The sequence below is a fragment of the Mastacembelus armatus genome, chromosome 24 (genome assembly GCF_900324485.2).
Source record: "Mastacembelus armatus chromosome 24, fMasArm1.2, whole genome shotgun sequence".
Taxonomy (NCBI): Eukaryota; Metazoa; Chordata; class Actinopteri; order Synbranchiformes; family Mastacembelidae; genus Mastacembelus; species Mastacembelus armatus.
In genome coordinates, this window is record NC_046656.1 from 16,537,456 (window position 1) to 16,557,938 (window position 20,483).

The 20,483-nt window shown below is 39.4% G+C and overlaps 1 protein-coding gene across 4 annotated transcripts in view; it reads left to right on the plus strand.

Annotated features, from left to right (window-relative positions):
• The first annotated feature begins 369 nt into the window (after positions 1-369).
• The window catches only part of sipa1l1 (signal-induced proliferation-associated 1 like 1), a 61,585-nt gene continuing 41,471 nt past the window's right edge, over positions 370-20,483 (plus strand). The window contains exons 1-3 of one of the 4 annotated variants that reach the window (XM_026318279.1): positions 370-564; positions 6,939-7,068; positions 20,155-20,209. The gene's annotated coding sequence lies outside the window, so the exon portion shown is untranslated. Of the gene's footprint in view, positions 565-6,938; positions 7,069-14,075; positions 14,165-17,209; positions 17,290-20,154; positions 20,210-20,483 lie in introns of those variants that run through there. The other 3 variants (XM_026318278.1, XM_026318280.1, XM_026318281.1) reach the window with 3 other exon arrangements.

The following is a 20,483-nucleotide window of genomic DNA, read 5'->3' on the forward strand; positions in this document are numbered from 1 at the left end:
CATACAACTGTACGTTTCCCCTGATGGTCTAGTAATAATTGCTGTGTCTGAATGCAAACAGATGATGCAATATCAGCTACCTGGGTTTCATCATCTCCAGTGTCCATCAACACCCAAACATCAGATGCTTCAGGAGAAACACCTCCGATTCTGTTGCCAGAGCAACGCTTTCGCTCTCTCCCATCCGTTAGCCGGTTATGTATCCGTCCGCTCTTCGTCCTATCGCGAGACCGCGCAGTCTAGCACGACCGTTTCGGTTCGTATCGCGATAGTAGAGCCGAAAGCAGCCGAAAGAGGCGGTGACCTCCTCGTCGACTCGAGGCGGAGCGAACCGCTGCAACTTTGGATGAACTTCTGATTTGAAGGAGCCGAGAGGCGGTGGGCAGAGTGCACGGACAACAACAGACACAAAGGCGAACAACCCCAGAAGTTTTCTGCTACGAAATCTTTACACCCGGTTAATTTTATCTTTACCGACCGTGACGGTTTGTGCGTATCGATGTTTGACCAGCGAGAGCGTTATTATTCCTCTCGAAATCGCCGACAAGGTGGAAATTCATAAAGGTGAGTGCCCTCGCTTCTCCGTTGGTCTTCTCAGAGACACTCAGGCGATATCACCATTAGTTTTTGTTGAGCCGCAGTCTTGTTGTTAGTGGTTTATTTAAACGCTGCATTTGGGTGTTTAGGTAAACGTTCATGGGCTCAGGTGAGAAAACAGCACTTGAAAGTTCAACTAGCAGTCAGGTAATGTTAATGAGAAACGCCACTGTGTCGTTCACGGCTCGTGCAGCGCCTTGATTTGTAGCTACCATCTCATTGAGCGAGCCGCATTTTGACGAGCTCTCGTATCAGTCGTTTAATTTAGTTTAGCTTTTAGCCACCATTCAGTTAACATCCCGTTTTCCGTGCCTCCCCATCATACAAGCCACAGTTTACTATTTGCAGAGATTCACCGTTGCTCTGAAAGAGTCAGGAAACCGTGCAGAATGACCATCAGATAAAGGTAATTGTTGTTTAGTTTAGTCCCTGCGTGGTTGCTGTATAATTGGGATGGCTAGTTGCTGCCGCTTTTGTGGGTTTCCTGTCTGTGTCAGCCTCAACCTCGCTGTCCATCTTTTAGTTTTCACCCACGCGAATGTCATGATGTGCCTGATTTATGTGATGTAACGTTATTTATGCCAGAGAAATGCAGTCGTAATGTTCTGGTGGAGCAGATCATTTCTCAGCAGCACTTAGTGCAAAGTCACGGCTGTTGCAGTGCATTTCTACAGAACAGGCAGTGCTGTCGTTTGCAGGGGGTTTGGACGTTTGCAGGCGGTATTTCACTAAAGCTCTGGACGGTGTGGATTAGGGAAGTGGCGCGGTGTGTTGGGTTTTGCAGGAAAAGTTAATTTTAATCCGAGTTTCTAGGCTACGCAGTGTTATACAATGCACATAATATGTTACTCATGAAATCGATGCACACCTGGGAACTTGCAGGAAATTAAGTTGGAGCATGACTTATACATAATGCTCTGTCAAAATCACTTTCATTAATCAAAATGGCCGTCTGTGTAGTCTAGTCAGATTGGAATAGTGATGCAACACTGGTATATTCATGAGATAATGTTACCATTAAGGCTTTAATCCTGAACTGATTTAATCCTAGAATAAACATATGCTATTCTTCAAGTCAAATAAAATCAATTCTTTAGGTTTATTAGGATAATTCCTAATACACTGAAGTTGGATTATATGAAAGTTTAATAGTCACTGTTTGTGTCTGAGCTCTCTTTGGTCCTAATGACATACTAACAGGATGAGGATGAGGATGTTTTTGTAAGTATCCCTTGTAACTGCTCTATATTATGTTACTGCTGCCATATTTACCTGTGGGTGAGTCTGTCCCCTGGGCATCACTGTCAACCCTCCAGGGGCCTCTAAACACACACAGAAACACTATGCTTCCTCCTTTGACAAGTCCTAAATAGACATGTGAAAGAGATCTCATTTCTATTCATCAGTTTGCAGGGGTGGGTCAAATTCTCAGCAACAGCAGCATTAGAGATACATTCCTTGCTAGACAGCGTGTCAGCTGCTTTGTCCGTTTTGCTTTGGCTACTGCAGCCGCTGCGTCAACACCCCCTCCCCAAAACTCTAATGTATTAGCAGTCAAACATCTCATGCCATCATCCCTCCCTTGTTTGTGCCTGTGAATGCCAAGGATGAGCAGATATGGAGGCTGTGTCGCATTTACAATATTAAGTAGGCTATTGAAATTGAGTGTGTAGGTGGAGGTGCACATGTTCTGTAACACATGTAGCTGTCGAATTAAAAAGGGGAGGTGGGGAAAAAAGAATTAAAGGGAAGAGAAAAGAGAAATGTCAGAGTTGCTGATAGGAAGCTACAAGATAATAATGGGTTAAGCAGCTGGATTTGGCTAAAAAGTACTCTTTGGGAGTGCTTCAGCTTCCTGCGCTATCTTACTGAGTTTCAAATGAAGAATTTCCCTCGGTCTTGGTCACTGGTTGCAGGCAAATATTTTAGGTTTAAATTTGTATCAGATGCACTATGATTGGTAAGTTGTGACTCTTCAAAAGCCTTTAATGTGTAGCCTAGGCATATCTGGGACAGGCAAGATTTTTGGCAGTACACATAAAGAAAAATCTGGCTAATGCAAAGTCAGGGAAAATGGGCCATTTCATTTCTCATAGTTGGCCAGCTTGCACTTTTGCTGCCTTTTAATGGCAAAAGTTGAAAATGGGATTTTACCTGTTTATGATCTCCTATACTGGCCTCACTATGTCCCTCCTCCCTTACCCGGGTACTTTCTTGCATCTCTGCCTCATCCTCCCCTTCAGTCTCACTTCTGTTGCTAATTCTTTACTCTCCACCTCCCACGAGTCCCTCCTCCCTTCTCCCATCTCTGACAGTGCCTTTTCCTCTCATCTTGCTTCCTTCCTGTTATGGAAAGCATGCTAGGACTCTGACATTCTCATCATTTTTGTCCACATTCCTCATCATACCTCTATTTCTCCCATTCCTCCATCTTCTCCCTCTTCTTTTACCTGATTTCTCCTTGTCCTTTTCTTTATGTTTTCCCTCCCTTTCTTAGCTGTATTTCTCTATGCAGGAGACTGGAATGTGAGTTCCTTCTGTTTAAGGACCTAGGGTGGGCTATCTCATGAGAATTATCAGAGCAAGAATTACTCTTTAACAGTGACTAGATTGCCCTACAATGCAGGATGATTTAATAAAACCACTAGACCCTGGCAAATCAGGGTTTTTCCAGTGAATGTCAAAGTGGCCTTCTTGCTGAAATGCTGTGCAGATTTTCTTTATTACCTGGGAATAATAACTCCTATTTCAACAACTCCTGTTGTCTATGATACTATGCTAGCTAATTAGCACTGGCTATTATTAGCATGATTCACATTGCAAACAATATGTGGAAACATTGTAAGGTCTTGCAGTGACAGATTACAGGGGAAAATGGGTTTGTTGTTATGAAGCAACTGCTGTTGCTCTCAGGTGATGGTTTTCTTGTGAACAAAGTGGTGATTGTAGTGAAAGGTAATGGTGAAAGCAAGAAGATAAGCTCAAGGAAGAAGAACACACCAATGTAACTTGTATTCTTTATTTAATTCATTTGAATTTAAAATACACCAAAACTGGTTGATTGACTTGCACAGAGAATGTTGCCAAGTTGCCAGTGCATTTCATCACCTGGATTGTTATTATTGTCTTTGTGTGTGTGCATTTCATACAGCCACATAACCTGAATGATAACACATCCAGGTGAACTTGGGACAATACATTTAATTCAGCAGATTATAAGTCAAGACCAGTTTGCTGAGGCAGTGGAAAGCCAGGAAATACTTTCAGATATTTTAAACAGTAAACAGAAAAACAGTATCCCTGAAGACTGGAGTAAAACCTTGTTAGAAAGCCCAGGTCTGTGTGCTGTGACACATTTGAAGTGCAAGCCAGCATATTGTTTTCACTTAAACCGCCCTGCGGTGTTTTCTCTGATATGTGAAATTGCTTATCTCTTTTGATCCATGCTCTTTTGCAGAGGATGAATTGGAAACCCTGTTGAGGGTTTTGGTAGGCCATGTCAGGACCTTTCATAGCAGAGAGAGAAGAAAACAGAGCACAAGAAGTGGCAGTTAATTTTAGCCATTTCACATGAGGTGAGGGGGACATAAAAACCAAGTTTTCCTTGAATTAGATCCCTGCTGCTTTCTCCATTTTATCTCAATTAGAGCTGTAAGTGTGGATTATAGCACACAAAGCAGCATAGATTCTGAAAGATCAGCTTATAGTTGTGAGAAACAACTCTATAAAAATATCGTGATACAGTAACAAGGCAGACTAATCCATGCAGAAGTAAACAGAAGGAACATACTGTACAGATGGCAAGCCCAGAGAGATAGAACAGTCTAGATATTATGGGAACAATGCTTAAATGTTGCTCTAGCTATGAAAAATAATTTGAACAGTGTAAGACAGAATAAAATTGAAGCACAAACTTTAATAACAGAAAAAAAGAAAGATACTACAGTGAATGTCTACAGTACCCTGACAGTGATTACATTACTCGTATTTTAATTAATCTGGCTAATTAGTTAGATAGTGAAAGTGACCAGTGAATTTAGATACATTGACCTTTTCAAAATGTCTGGCATGAAGAGTCAAATGCAGGTGTAACGTGTTCATTATCCTGCATCAGAAGTGGCTTACTGTGTGAAATGTGTGTGAATATTGTGAAAGATGTTTTCAAATCTTCCTCTCTTCGACTCCATGATGACATTGCATGAATGCGACTAAGAGAACTTGTAAAGCTTATCCCCAAACATGTATGGAAGTGTCACTGAAGTTCCCACCAACTGCCTTGCCATCTGTTTTCAAGCAGACAGAGCTCTCAAATTTCTGTCTTGCTGGATGACTAAAAGGATGTTGCTACTGTTGGCCGCCTGGGCTGGTATTAGTGATAGAATGATTTTCTGACCCTATTGGATTTGTTAATTGCTGCTGTCACTCTTGTTCCATCTTGTGGAAATTAGTGTGAGTGTGCCTAGTTATTTCACCATTCAAGTTGTGATTTGATGGTAGGCTGGAGCCATATTGAATTTTTTTGTCCAAAATGGGTTTATTAGTTTTATTAGATACATATATGGCATAAGTTGCAGACACACCATGGCACATTATAATCAAATGTAATACAATAAAAAATTTGGTATGATAAATTCTGTTCTGAAATCCTAAACTGGTTTCCAAAACCTGGAACCAAACAGTCATAATTTAACATTTTAACAGTTCCTCCAGTGAGAACAATTTTATCCAGATGGGCATAGAAAGATGTAAGGATAATGAGGAACATTTTGTTTTGCAAAGGACATTCTGTTAAGATATTAAAGCATTTCAATTGTGTGATGGTTTTACCTGAGGAGGCCCTGTAATTTGAAGTTTTAGCCAGATGGAATTTATTTGTCACAGGGATGTACACTGATTTTATTCCTCTGTGAAACACACAAATGTCTCCTTCTCTTTCAGTGTTAAGTGGAGCCTTAAATGCCCTTTGGTTTTTGGCATGATTGTCAGTCTTCTAATGTAATTGGTGGACCTTGAACTGAAATATTTTAAGTCATGGCCATCTAGACATCTTCTTCCTTGAAATATATTTATGCACTAATAATTCAGTGCCCTATTTTGAATTCAGTCCTACATGCAAATCAACTTCTGTGGGGTGCAATTAAAGAGTTTAGTTAGACTTTAGTTAACTGTTTTGCTGTGGAATGGCCTTGAGAGTCATTCACAGCAGACATCCTAAGAATATGGCAGAGCTGAAGCAGTTCTGTTAGGAAAAATGGTCCAGAATGTCTCCTGAATATTGTGCAGGTCTTGCACTTGACTCAGGTTATTGCTGCCAAAGGAGGTTTGACCAGTTATTAAATCCATGGGTTTGTTTAGTTTGTCCACCAGCACCGAGACTCTTTAATGGACGTGCTCCATAAAGACACACAAGATCGTCACTATTTGTGTGTTATTAGCTTAAACGTTTTGTGTTTCTGTGATTGGGACTTAGATAAAAATTTGAACCTTTAATGCAGAAAACTGCAATTTCAAAAGGTTCAGACAGTTTCTTGCCACTTGCCACCTAGGATGCAAGCTGTGACTGTGTGTAAAAGGCTACTCATTTTCACCAAGGCTGTCATGAACATAATATGATTGAAATACTGAATTGAATTTTCCCAAAGAATATCCTTGGAACTAGCTCTTTATCATGAACTACCTACTGTGGTTTTGCACTGCCTAACATGCTGTTCATTACAGTCCGGTTAACAAGGAGCATGACTAATGTTTTGTCACTCATATTCCCCTGGAACTGTGTTGGCATTCAAGCATTCAGATGGCATGAGAATCCACTCGATTTGACGCCTGAGTTACTTGGGTAAAAACTGTAAAATAAGTAAGAACATGACCGGTTACATAATGCATACAGTTCAATTTGGAAACATTTCTTCCTTCTGCTTATCCTGAAGATTTTGTGTTGATTGATAAATCTTGCAGAATCTACGGTTGCTATTGTTTTTCAGTTGCACTTATAAGTTTTATTGGTCAAAGCTGATGAGATAGTATGCAGTATTGTTGTCATATTACTGGAAAAAGAGAAGACTGCACCAAAATTAAAATCATCCTCTTGAATCACTGATTAGTGTATTCCTGCAGTATTAGTGTGATTGGGAAAAGAAGAAAAAATTAAACTAGAGGCTTTTCTTCTCAGTCAGGTAATAATTTGATTATGACCAGATTAGATTCAGACTAATTGGTAGATACTGAAAGTTTTGTTGTTCATCCAATGAACAACAGTGCTTGCATAGTGAAGTTTGCAAAATACCCTAAATTCAGTTTTCAAATGCAATTTCCATAACAAAACCTCTCTTGTTCTGCTATAGGCTGACCTCTGATGGCAGTCACACAAGTAAGGGAAAAACAGGCACAGGATTAAAGAAAGACATATGCTGGTTATTTCATCACTGCTGGATGAAGTTGCTTCTTTGGTCTAAAGGAAACCTACTATTTGAGGTTTGAAAAAGCTGTTATCTGTTTGCAGTGTGTTTTCTTTTTTAATTGCATGCAATCTATCTTACATACAGTTTCTAATATTGTCAAATGTTTGAAGCTTCTGCCTGCTTTATATGATGTAGAAGATATAAGGGATGTTGTCTTTTTCTGTGTCATAGCACACATTGCACACATCTGCCACAGCATGAAGAGGTTCAGAGAGAAAAATTTGGCTTTAAAGTCAACAAGCTTTTGAGTTGTTTCCCAGCCTTGAAATTGGTTCATTAAGTGTGCTGTAATTGACAGTCTCTGTGATTTCACTGTCAGTTTGAGTTCTCTTCCTTGGCTGTAATGGCCCACTGAGCCCCAACAAACCAAACAGATAATCTTGTGGCCATGTTGATGTTTCTGGTAATGCCGTGGCCTGGGAGGGGTTATGTTAAGAAACTGGAACCCACATTTCAGGCAGAGATGTGGGTTATTTTTCAAGAAACTTTAAAGTGTCAGTTAAGAATAAATTGACATTTGTAAAGAAATATTTTATAAATAGTTGTTTTGGCATAATTTCTGCTCTCCTTGTTTCTCCATAACATTTGATTCATCTTACAAAATAAACTGTCATAGTTTGGTAAAAAACATTGTCAAGATATTTGTTGAAACTGTAACAAAAAGGTATAAAATTGGTGTTGTGTGAGTATGGCTTGATCACCTGTGTTGGCAGTGCAGTATACAGTATATAGTCTTTTCCAGTTTTAGGTGGGAAGATAGCGTACTCCAGTGAGGACTGAATGTCTGCCCAGTGCACAGGGAAGGGTCCAGCCTCCCATGACCTTGATCAGAGTAAACACCAAATAGATAAATTGATTTTCCTGCTTGAGTGCAGGCATTGCTAACTTGCTAACAGTGCTGCTTATTTTTGTGCTGTGCTTCTAAAAGCTGTTTGAATGTTGTTTTAAATATGTGTATGTTTATGCAATAATTTATATTTTAACATAAAGCATGTCTACTATCTAGCTGATAATACATTGGTACTGAAGTTTAATTGCATGCAGTGGCATGGATGTAGAATTTTATATTAAAAAATGCTTCAAGCAAAGTATTTTTATTTGGTGAGCATTCAAAATCGGACTTAATGCACATCAAGGGAATTTCGGCTCTCTAAAAAGGTGAATGAAGATTCAGTGCTCACTCATTGAACAATGGATGAAAGATCATTGTAATGAAAGACATCTTTGGGTTTGTGCGTTCCAAGGATGTTCTTGATTATGCCAAGGGTGGTAAACACATAAATCCCTCTTGAGTTATAGAAAGCAGCAGTTTCTGGCTGAGTAAACAGTCTTCCTGCCTTGCAGATCCCTGTACTGACACAAAGCCAGAGATTATGCTGATAGTGGCGAATTCTTCTCCAACACTTGCTAGGAGCTTGATAGGATGCATATAATGCAGCAGTTGTTTAGGACTGGTCAACATTTTGTAATTTATTTTCATGGAATACCTGTAATATTATCACACTGAATGGTGTTATTGTTTGTGTTGTCTAACAGGTCAAGACATGGATTTACAATCATAAGCAGATGCAATGTAAAATGTAAACTGGCTATTGTTTGGCATTATGTGATGTAATTATTGATGTAATTATTGAGATTTTCTGTTTAGCAAAATAACTATTTAATAGCCTAGTAGCTTCACATTGTTGATTCCAGTGCCTCCTGCACAGACAGACATAAATTAGGCCTGAAGAAGAAGTAGACCTGTAGACAATTTTCCTCTAAACCAGAAAAATGAGGTCACAGTGGCTATGTGTCCAACATCTGTCTTGCAGGTGGTGGAAACAGAAACCAAAACAGGAAAATGAACTATCATGATCTTGAATGCTCATTGTAACCCCTCTGCTTACTTTGCTCATCCAGTAAAGGGGGAGTTTTGACATTCAAGGTGATGGTCTTTAAGTTTCCATTCTTGGATTTAATAGATTTCAGGTTCATGGCTTTGCAAAGACCAAATGTTTGCTAAAAGTGTATCAGTCTTAGGTTAATCACACAGTTATTTTAGTTGAGCCATGGGTGTACATTGGCATGCAGAGGAATGTGAGAGAACGCTGTGTATACACAATAGGGTTGACCTCATCGTTTTCAGCTTCATCTAAGCTCAGCATGTTGGAGGACAATAAAATATGTGCGGCCCACTACCCAGTCCTCCCCCTCCTTACACTGTGTGTGTGTGTGTGTTTATGTCCTGATCATTGAGGTGTGTATTTACTTTCTAGTTTACAGAGGTTCTTAAATATTTACCCAGGGTTGAACTGGTTAATGATTATTTGGACAAACAGAAGGCTACACACAATATGACATGTTGCAGAGAAACCAATTCCAATGGGCTTTGTTCCTGATGACAGTTAGTGGATGCAGTCCTAACCTCAGTGACCTCACTCAGCCTCCATGGATTTGAGGGTGAGCTTTTGGTTAAACAATCTATAAACCAAAAAAACCAAAAGAAATTATTTTTCAATACGAAGACTCATGGCAGCATGGTGGCTGAGTGGTTAGCACTGTTGCCTCACAGCAAGAAGTTCGTGGGTTCGCAACCCGGCCTTTCTGTTTGGAGTTTGCATGTTCTCCCCGTGCTTGCGTGGGTTTATTCCGGGTACTCTGGTTTCCTCCCACAGTCCTTCTTTCTACCTGAAAGAGAGCTGGGATAGGCTCCAGCAGATCCTCGTGACCCTGGTTAAGGAATAAGCGGGTATAGAAGATGGATGGATGAACGAAGACTCAGTGAGTGACATGGTCTGTTTTATAGTTTTTTTTATTGTCTTGATGGTTTTTAAAAACTTAAATAACAACCCTTCTTCTTCCCCTCCATCTCATTTATTTATTTATTTATTTATTTTTTTGAATTTCACACAACCAACCCTTATGTTGTTCAAAGTAGACAGCAACCTGAAACCTTCTGTCATCCAGAAAAACCTCTTGCCTCTGGGAGCAGGTGATAGTGACTTTGGCTGTCCGAAAACCTTCCTAGCTAACATTGCTGTCCTTCTCTTACACCTGCTTCCTCTGCATCTCTGTCTATCATCAAAACTCAGACTGTTGCTGCCTTGTTACCCAGTCACTCAAACAGAGTGGACCGCTCTATGGCATTAGAGTGCTTTAAATGGTCATTGGAGGCACATAGTGCTTTAATCCATTCCAGTGGCATTTTGACAACTTCCAGCTAATGCCTCCGCTGGGTCTCTCCAGCTGCAAGAAGGAAAGCTTGGTCAGTGGTTTATGGATGTGAGATGTGTGAGCTTAAGTAAGCTGCTGTTTTTCATTAGGAAGCTACTGGTGCATGTGAATAAAATTGGCTGCCCTAGCAATAGTTTCTCATTGACAGTAGGCCAGTTTAGAAGGATTGTTTTTAATGGAGTGACTGCCTGAAGCCCTTTAACATCTCTTAAAGCTCTTGGGTAAAATGGAGGTTGAAGAGACGTTGAAATGAAGTGAATCACGTCAACCAGCCCTCCATATTTTCTGTACTTTATAGCTGACAAACTGGTTTTAGAGAGGTGGCTTTTTTCCTCCTGTTAAACATTGCAGTTAGTGAACACAGTTTCACAAAATAGCAAATGGACTGAAGTAACTACTTTGTCTGGAGGATACTGCTGCTCCATAATTTCAAATTTGTGAAATGTGTGCCTGTGTGTAGGATTATACTTGTGAGAAGCCAAATGTAGTTATAATGAGATATTGGATGACTTGAATAGCATCATTTTAGTTGGACATCACAGTCTGTTCCCATGATGAGAAGAGTATCTAGAGGGTTGTATAGCTCAAAGCACCACTGGTTCTCATTGCTTCCTGATATGAGATTCAATAAGCTAATGTTGCCAGGCAACGGGTGCAATTCCACTTTTGGCAACTATTGCTTAGTAACAAAATTTGTTTCCAAGAAGTAAAGGCAGAATCACTGCTGTGATTAATGATAGATATAACCCTGGACTCTAATAAGCTGTTTTAGGAATTTAAAGCAGTATATGAAGTGCTGAGCCAAATAATGCAATAATAGTATGGTTTAACTGTGTTAACCCATAACTGAAGGGAATGATCTGCACAAGTGTCATGTTTTATTCACTTGAATCAATTATCAAAGTAAACGAGAAAAAACTACACACAGTAAGCTGCTAGATTAATATTGCTGGTTGGCCTAAGAGCGGACATCTTTATACACGAACTTCATTTTACATTTTTGAGTTCTACAAAGCTCAGTCCTTCACAAGTACCCCCACAGGTCGTGTCAGCACTGAAGCGCTCTTGTCTCACAATGCATTTCTATCTGCAAATAGCCAATGGTGCACTAGTGGGAGGCGAAGTAGGAGGAGAGGGGTGGTGTGAACAGGGCCTGCGGGGGTGGTGCTGTTACATAATATCAGATGAACCCAGCTGTGCTGTGTTGTTTAGCCCATGGGTGAAGTGGTGCCAGGCGAGCTGAATGATGCGTCCACCTGTGCTCATCAGCGTAGGTACAGGATTAGGGTACAGGTCAGAGAACAGATTGACACTGAACAGATTGATTGCATGTAGTCAATGTGGATCTGAAGGAACTTAAAATGGGCAAAACATGAAACTGCAGCACTGACGTCTCGCTTCCGGCACTGCGTTGCCATGGCAGCACAGTTGTTGTATTGTCAGAAACCTTGGAGTGTAATGATAATGTGGGGTTCCAACAACGGTAATTAGAAGCCATTTTTCTGTTCTTTTTTCTTTCTTTCTTTCTTTTTTTTTTTTTTTTTTTTTACAACTAAAGCTTCCTTATCCTTGCAGCTTCACTTTAGTGGCTCAGTGCACCAAGAATAAATATTTTTTTTTATCATGTTTTGTCAAAAAAGACAGCTTACACTAGTTAGTACCAGCACACAGATCTTGTCCCCTCATGTTAGCAATGTGTTACTCAGTGATTGTGAGCCTGAATTTCTGTGAAGACTCAGTTATTGTTAATTTCCCCAGCTGGCTGGTTTGTTTCCCTTTCCAGATTCTGCAAGTAAAATAAAGCTTGAATAAAGAGTAAATAATACACTACAGGTGTCCTCAAGGAAGGGGCCTATCACCCTGCAAGCTCTATTTAAATAAAGCCTGCATCACAGTCACTATCATTAAAAGCTCATCATGTTGCCCTCCCAGACCTCTGTAATTAAAGGCAGAGGCGTCTGTTTTAGCTTGAAATCTGTGTCTCCGATATGGCATTACAGCTAGACATACTGCCAAACAGTTTTCTCACATGTACCACTTAATAAAAGTTTGTTTTGAACAGACGGTGGCTGAAACTTGCACAAAGTGAGCACACTCTACTTGAACGATTAAAAGAAATGCTAACAGAACATTTCTGTTAGCAATATACAGCAATCAGGTCATTTCTGTTGGCTATAACATGACACAAAGTATAAATGTAAGGTTGGTGGAAATATTCTTCCAGATGCATAATACACTGATGAAAATGTACATCAGTTATCAGTGTTCATTTTGGTTATGTCAATGGGCATTTTTCTATCTTGAATGTACACTACTTATAAGAGGAAAAAATTGGGCCTACAGAAACAGGCAAAAGATTGTGGTGATTGATTTTCAGATGAGATAGTCTAGCAACAGTCAGTTGAACATTGCCCAGCAGAGGCTCCTTTTCCTTTTCTAGGCCCCAACCATTTTTGCCCCCTATGAAAATATCTGGTTAGAGCATGGTGGAGATCAGCATGTACTCTTGGGTTTCCTGTGCAGAAAGTTAGTACTTTGCCTCTTGGCACTGTCTCTCTACAGCCTTCCTCACCACTCTGTTTGATCCCTCATATGAGCTGGGTAAGTGGAAGAGGTTAGACAAAGAGGGAGATCAGAAATGGCCACAGAAAATTGCATAAAAAAACATGGGTAGGGACTGAGAACTAGGTAGGCGTAAGGCTAGATGAGGCAGCGATAAGGAGTAGGAAAAAAGAAAGATGAAGTTTCATTGGGTAGATGTGGAGAAAAAAACTAGAGGGAAATGTAAAGACATTTGATTTGTACAGGGAGAAAGTCAGAGGGTAGAGAGAAATACTAGTAGAGGTTTAAAAGTGATGGTGGAAAGGTGAACCTCACAAAGATCCAGCCCTACACTTAATTGTTTTGTTTTGCCAGGAAAAACCCCAGATGCCTGCAGTCAAGCAATGGCTTGACCCTTTCTTTGGTTGTGAGCTGCAGAGCTGAGGGCACTGCAGAGAAAGCTTAGCAGTAGGCCATTCATTCAAAGGCCTTTTCTCTTTTGTACCCATTTGGGAGGTGAAAAGCGACACATCTGTCAAAGTGTCACAGAGCTCGCTGTCTGCAGCCTTGTCCTCTTTCCGCCTTGTTTCTTATGACAACGAATACCCAGCACCCCCTGAACACTGCACTGTCTGAACATGCACGTCAATCTTCCTCCACATCTTGCGACTGATGGCCTCACAGATGGTTTAGGCCTAATCGATCTACTTCAGTGGTCCTGCAGAATGTGTCTTTGAGTGCTGAATCTATGCATGGTTACGTTTGTGCAACACCAAAATTGACAGATTAATGATTAATTTCCCTTTTAAGTCAGCCGCCATTGAGTTTGTTAGAAATAAAAACTACATCCACGTGATTCTTTTCAGATGGTCTGGGGTCATTGCTGTGCAGTTTAATGTTGCATGCATTGTTAAACCAACTAGATAGTAGCCTTTTTGTCTATGTCTCTATAAGGTTTTTTTTTTTTTTTTTTTTTTTTTTACTAAAACTAATGGTAATTATGTTTTATGCTGTACCATATGGTTTTGGCATGAATTCATTCTTTTGAAGCTCCGTGTTAGCTCCTGACTATAAACAGTTTAAACATAGAACTAAAATACCAACCACTTGTTTATTGTCAAAAGAAGAAATGTGTTTATGCCTTTATTTACACCTGTGGGCCCTCCCCTGTTAAAGTCATTGTGATCTGTCTTCCCACAGAACTTGTCAGCCATTTTTTTTTTTTTTTTTTTTTTTTTTGTTTTGCCTTTGCCTGTTAATGATGCTACCTGGGACCAAGCCTGCTGCTTTCTGATCATTCAGAGTGTCAGCACAACAAAGAGAAGAGGGAGACAAACTCTCAGCTAATTACTGTAAGTAGTAGGGTTGTGTCTTCAGTAGTCAAAATTAAAAGCATTAGCATTCACTGTTCTCTCCCTCTTCTTTTTATCATGACGTTAGAACGTTGTTAGGACATGTTTAGGAGCTCTTTGCCAAGAGCATGTGTTGTTAAATTGTCATACTGCTACTTCATACTATTCTGGTTAGCACTGACTCACGTTTCTTGATGTTATATCCTATGAAATGACACATATGTCGATTTCATGTTAACTTCTCCATTGATTTAACATAGTAGTGTAGAAATCAAATCATATATTTTGCAAACAGATCAGTTTGCAAAAATTAGGTTTCAATTACATACAGCTTCATCTGTCATTATCTTATAAATAAACACTATGTTGTTCACTTGGACAAAATACATCACAAGCTCTGCAGGCCGACTGAACGATGGTTGTATAATATTTATTTAGTCAGACAGTAATGTGTGCTTGTATTATGACTCATTACTCTACATTATCTTAAAATGTGCAAAGTTAGCAAGAAGGGAAAAACATTCCTAAGTGTTTAAAAAGATTACTGGCTTAATTTATAGTTATATAAATTTATAGTGTGAATGAGAAATAAAGAAAAGTTCCAGAGAAACAAACAAAAAAGAAAGCATGTTTTTTCAGGGTGTTGTGGGCTTGATTTTTATGAGCTTTGAGGCTGGGGATGTGGTTGCTGTGATTTATAGCTTTCATTATCAAGGTTTTAGCAACCCAGCCTTTCTATGTGGAGTTTGCCTGTTCTCTCTGTGCTTGCGTGGGTTTACTCCGGGTACTTCGGTTTCCTCCCACAGTCCAAAAACATGCATGTTAGGTTGAGTGGTGACTCTAAATTGCCCATAGGAGTGAGTGTTAGTGTGTGAGGTTGTTTGTCTTTGTGTGTCTCTATGTGTCCCTGTGATGGACTGGTGACCTGTCCAGGGTGTACCCCTGTCTTCCACCCAAAGAGAGCTGGGATAGGCTCCAGCAGATCCCTGTGACCCTGGTTAAGGAATAAGCAGGTATAGAAAATGGATGAATGGATTATCAAGGTTTTACTATACTGTTGGCTCCCTAAAAGCACCATACACACACTAGAGATAACTGTAGAGATTTGTGCTCTTCCTGTGCTCAGTGGGAAGTAAAGACACATAGCAGTCTGGAGACGAGGAGCATGGAGAACAGAAAGATTTTTCCAGTTGAACTTGTGAACTCAAGTTGCAACTCTACCCATATTTCTGTCTCAAACATTTTAATTTCTGTTGGTCTATTTGGATCTCAATCTGTGGCACTCTCTTTGGCCCTTAGTCCCTCTATTTACTCAGATTTTGCCCAGTCTTCTGCATAATAGTTTCCGTACTTTCCCTCTCCACCTCACTGTCTTCTCTCTCCACGAACTCTCCCGCCCTCAACTCTGGTACGATTTACAGTCATGGCAAAGGATCTGCAGCTTTGGTCACATGTTTCCTTTTTCCAACATTTATTGCCTAGTTTTTTTTTTTCAGGGACACGCAGACTTTCTAATTTTTCCTTTCTTTTCCTCCTTTTTCATGTTTTTTTGCAATTAAACTTGGCTAAAGCACCAATATGGCAATAAACCATCATGTCCTTAATGCTTGAGTGATTAACAGGAATTCTCTCAATAGACTCTCAGTATGTAGAAAATGGCACAAAGTTGGACCTACTGTTGAGGACTTTAAGGACATACTTCTGATGACTATGACCATGGAGATAGTAAATCTGAGGCTTTTATGGCCTTTAGGTGAACTCGTCTTGGCAAGTCAGGGGCTTCACAAATACCTTGGCCTGTCAAAGCTCTCTGGTCTTCAGTGTGAGCAAACACACACGACAGGTTTGAATAGGTTTTGAATAGCAGCAGCTAAAAGTGGGTTTAATCCAAGCTCCACTCTGAAGGTTTAACCGACAAATAGATTTGATACAGCAGCTCTGCCAGCCTGTATCCTTGTTGTTCAAAGGGTTGACGAATGTGGGAGAGGAAAACTGAGGCTTATGTCCCCATGACTGAGGAATGTGAAAAGCAGGCAGTTGAGACTTGATGGAGAGCTGTGGCCAAAACAATGAAGATAGATTTAGAATGGGCAGATGTGGGGATAGGTGGCAAAGGAACAAAGCTGGTTGTGCTGGCTCGCAGTGGCTTTGAAATCCAGAGAGTTTATTTGTACTGTGAGTTTCTACAAGTTCTCAGAGCTTCGTACATCTTTTATAGAGCTTCATGCTGCATGCTTCTTCACTACCTTTATCATGTCCTGCCACACACTTGAGTGATGTGGCAGGCGACACAGAATGTGGCACTTATGCAATGTGGGGCATTCTCTTAGTATGGGGTCTGAGGTTGATATTTTTATGGGCCATTAAAAATGGTGTTGACTTTACACCATTATGGTGCAGTTTCTCTTTTAACAGTCTTACCATTTGTGAAGCATTGCCAGCTGAGAATTTGAGTCCAGGCTTAGGTAGAGTGGGTTACATAAGAAGTACTTAGAAGGTGCTAATTACTCTTCCAGGTGAAATGCTTCTTCTCTTATAGGCAGAATGTGAGATCTTAATGGCATATGTGACAACACTTGAATTCTTTTCAAGCATATTTTGGCCTGTCTTGATTCATATCAGTTGAATACTTTGTGAAAAAGTACAAAAGCCAATATCCAGGATAATTAATTCTATATTGCAACAAGCACATGCTTTTATGAGTTTACATGAGAATAGAACAGGAAAAAGTGTCATCATTTTCTGTCTCTCATGTCACCTGTTGTCTTTTCCTAGTCCCCAGTGTACCCACTTACTTCTGTTGGAATAACACTTGATAAACAGTCCAGGTGTTTTAGGAAATTACTTAGCCTTTAAAAAAATGAAACTGCCATTTGTAATATATTATATTAATAAATGCCCACCACACTCTTTAAACATTTTCAACAAGAAATTGTGATCAAATCTCTTTGAATTCTTTGGTATTTCCAGAATGAATCCCAGTAAGGATTTGTGTTACTATTGGGAGGAATCATGACCATCAGTAGCTCAGTGGGGAGGAAATCGGCTCCTTAAATCCACTTCTGCGTTCTTGTGTGTCCTGCCAGACATCTGGACATTGTCTGTTGTATGACCCGCAACTTGAGGTAATGCTCTGTCTGAATCATTATACCACCAGGATGATTTAGGTTGTCAAACTGTGTCTAAAAAATCTTGCAAAGAAGCACATTCTTCTTAATAACAGCATTATTTTATCATATAGGATTTTATTTTATAGCCAAGTCTAATAAATGGAACTTGGCTCAAATATATACTAAGAATGGTGTTTACTATGGAAATCACGGTTACATTATGTTACATTTATATTACCAGGTGGACAAAAACTCTAAATCCAGCTAAGAGTTCGTTATGTGATAATTTGTTGCAAACTTCAACAGTCAAAGCTCTTGTCTCCTGTGTATGAACCCACATATTTTTCGCAAATCTGCTGAAAGAGAGTGCACTATCATTAACTAGTAGGTTTATAGAGCATGACTAATCACTGGGCTTCATTAAGCCGAACAAAGTTGGGCATCAGCAACTGTCACAAGTCTCCCAGTGTATAACCAGTGAGATGGAACAAAAGATTGTCCACATAGTTACTGTATGTCTCATTCATGTTCTTACACTCATTTTCACTGCATGTTTATATCCTAAAACGGTGGGTCAGGAATGTGTAAGATGTCAGTCATTTTCTGAACATTAGTCAGACTTTAGGTTTGCCAGTCAGAAAATAACAGCTGAAAGGAAGCTGTCTTGTTAATGGATAAGTGGCAAAAAGTCATGCCTGTAGAGGAAACGCTTTTTCTTTCTGTGGCTTCCTGAGCTTGTCATCCCCTCACATTGCCATGAGCAGGACCGGGCAGTTGTCGTAAAAGTTCTGTAACTAAAGCTAAAGCTGACTGTAGGAGCCAAAGTCAGTATCCACAGATATTTGATGACTGTTTGGTGAAGAAAGATGACTGGAGGGTTTGAGATACAGTACAATAGGATGACCTAGGGTTGAAGTGTAGTTGACTCATGCTTAAGTTGTGCTTGTCCTTTTGTCAACCAAGCAACTGTGGATAGTGGTCCAATGAGTGTGTGTGTACAGGTGTTCTAGTTTGACATGGGTGGACTACCAGCAAGCCTCATTAGGCTGAAAGCCAGTATGTAGACTACAGAAAGGTTCAAGGTCCAGGTCAGCAGTCTGAACTAATCGCCTGTCCTGTAGAGAAATGACAGTGAAGCTGACTAGTTGAGGCTTCGAAGGCACAAATAATAAAGTTTGGAGTTTAGGATTAGATTGTGAAAATTAGTTTGGAGTTGATTAATTATTTATATAGAGAGTTAGGAATTGAAGTTATTCAGTTTGTACCTGGGGCTAAAACCTGAGTGATGATTGATCATTGTATTGTTTTGACCTGCCAAAAAAACATATTGAACATATTACCAATGTAGAATATTTTTCATAATTACTGCAGCATACTGTAATTCTGAATGTGCTGCCTTGCTTTAAATAAAGATTACCCCTACTGATGTCAGTAGAAATGATTGCACTGGTAGGATATCTATTTAATGATTGGGCACATTTTTTGTGCCATCATCCAGTAACTTAACTGAATGTGTCAGCATTTGACTGATTTGGTTTAGCAGGTGGCAATTTTTTGTATGGTTACCTGTTGTTCTCTATATGAGAATTTGCTAATGTACAATAATAGTGCTTCGCTAGTTCAAACATTTCAAATGACATTTTAATTGTTTTATTCTTTTATCTTATTATGCCTGATCTTATTATGCCTACTAATACTACTGAGATCGCATGAATTCAGGCCATTCAATTTGTGTTTTTCTGGTCTGTAAGGCCATAGTGCATTTGACTGCTGCTAACTATATAATTACTAGATTAGTGACCTTTGGTAAGAAGCAGAATGTAAATGTTAGTAGTCATGAATGCAAAGCACAGATCAAGTCAAATCAGAATTCAAGAGGACCACACAGATGGAAATTATAACAAGTGTCTCTGGAGTCTGCAGAGTTGGCGGTTGCTGTTGCCTCGGTTCTCCAGGAAATCCAGCCAGCCTCCACAGAGGGGAAATGAAATATGTGTGTTGGTGTGTGTGTGTGTGTGTTTAAAAACAACTGCCAGATGACTCCCCGCTGCACTCTTGTTATCCTTTGTTACCAACTGTACAGTTAAGATCTATATTCGAGGCATATTTGGGGGGCTTTTTCATACCAATTTTTACCAACTCTTCTTTTTGGTGTTTATCCACACAAGCTGGCTATCTGCATTATACATGTAGATCACCTCTGCAACTACTCTAATTGATGATATTCATTAGAGTGTGGCAATTAGGGCCTGGACCTCATTATAGTCGTGATGATTTATAGAGTCTTGTTAGTGTGTCTCTGATGGTCCTTGAACTTGGATTAGAGATACTCCATTAAAGTTTGCACTTATTTATTTTTCCCAGAGGCTTTTGAAACTGATTTTAAGTAGAATGATTCTTTGTCGCCTGCAAAATGATCAGACTGCGTTTTTATTCATTCTTGCTTTACTAATAAATTTGTTAATGTTGTTGTAAGTCTGTTTATTGGTCAAAGTACAAGATATACCCCTGAGTAATTTCTGATATTTAAAGATGGGGTAAAATATAGGGAGCGATTAAATCATGGATGCCCATAAGGCATGTGTCAATCAGACTTTGCTTTTTACATGAGGGTGTCAAATAAGAATGAGGTGATACAATGTACAATGTATCACCTCATTCTGCCTTATTTATAAAGAAGTGAAGGTTTCTTGTCAATTGATGTCAATTTTAGTTTTAAAATAGTTTCTCATTAACCACTTGATGCACATAATCAGTTACACTTGAAAAAGCATTTTATCATGGTGGAGGTTAGATTTAACTTAAGTTTTATTTTATATATAGTTACTGCATTCATGTATTCATTCTTCTAACTTTGTCATACATCATTATCTCTTTCAGGTTCAGCAGAAAGCTTTCACAGTGTCTCATCAGCAGTTCACCCTAGAGATTATCAGTGAGTATCTAAATTTCTCTAATGTCGTGAGGTTGCTGCTCTTCTGTTTAGCTTGTTCTTTACAAAAAGAAACCTCTGAACGTTTTTGAAACGAATGACACTTGTGGTATTATGATAATAAATTTTAAAAGCAACCTCAAATAATGGTCAAAACAATTATTTTTTGCTTTAAGTATTACATTCTGATGCATTTCACCACAATATGGATGTTCTCTTGTATCCTATAATTAGTGGGATTTTATTTGAAAGGTTATATATTATGTAGTCATACTGT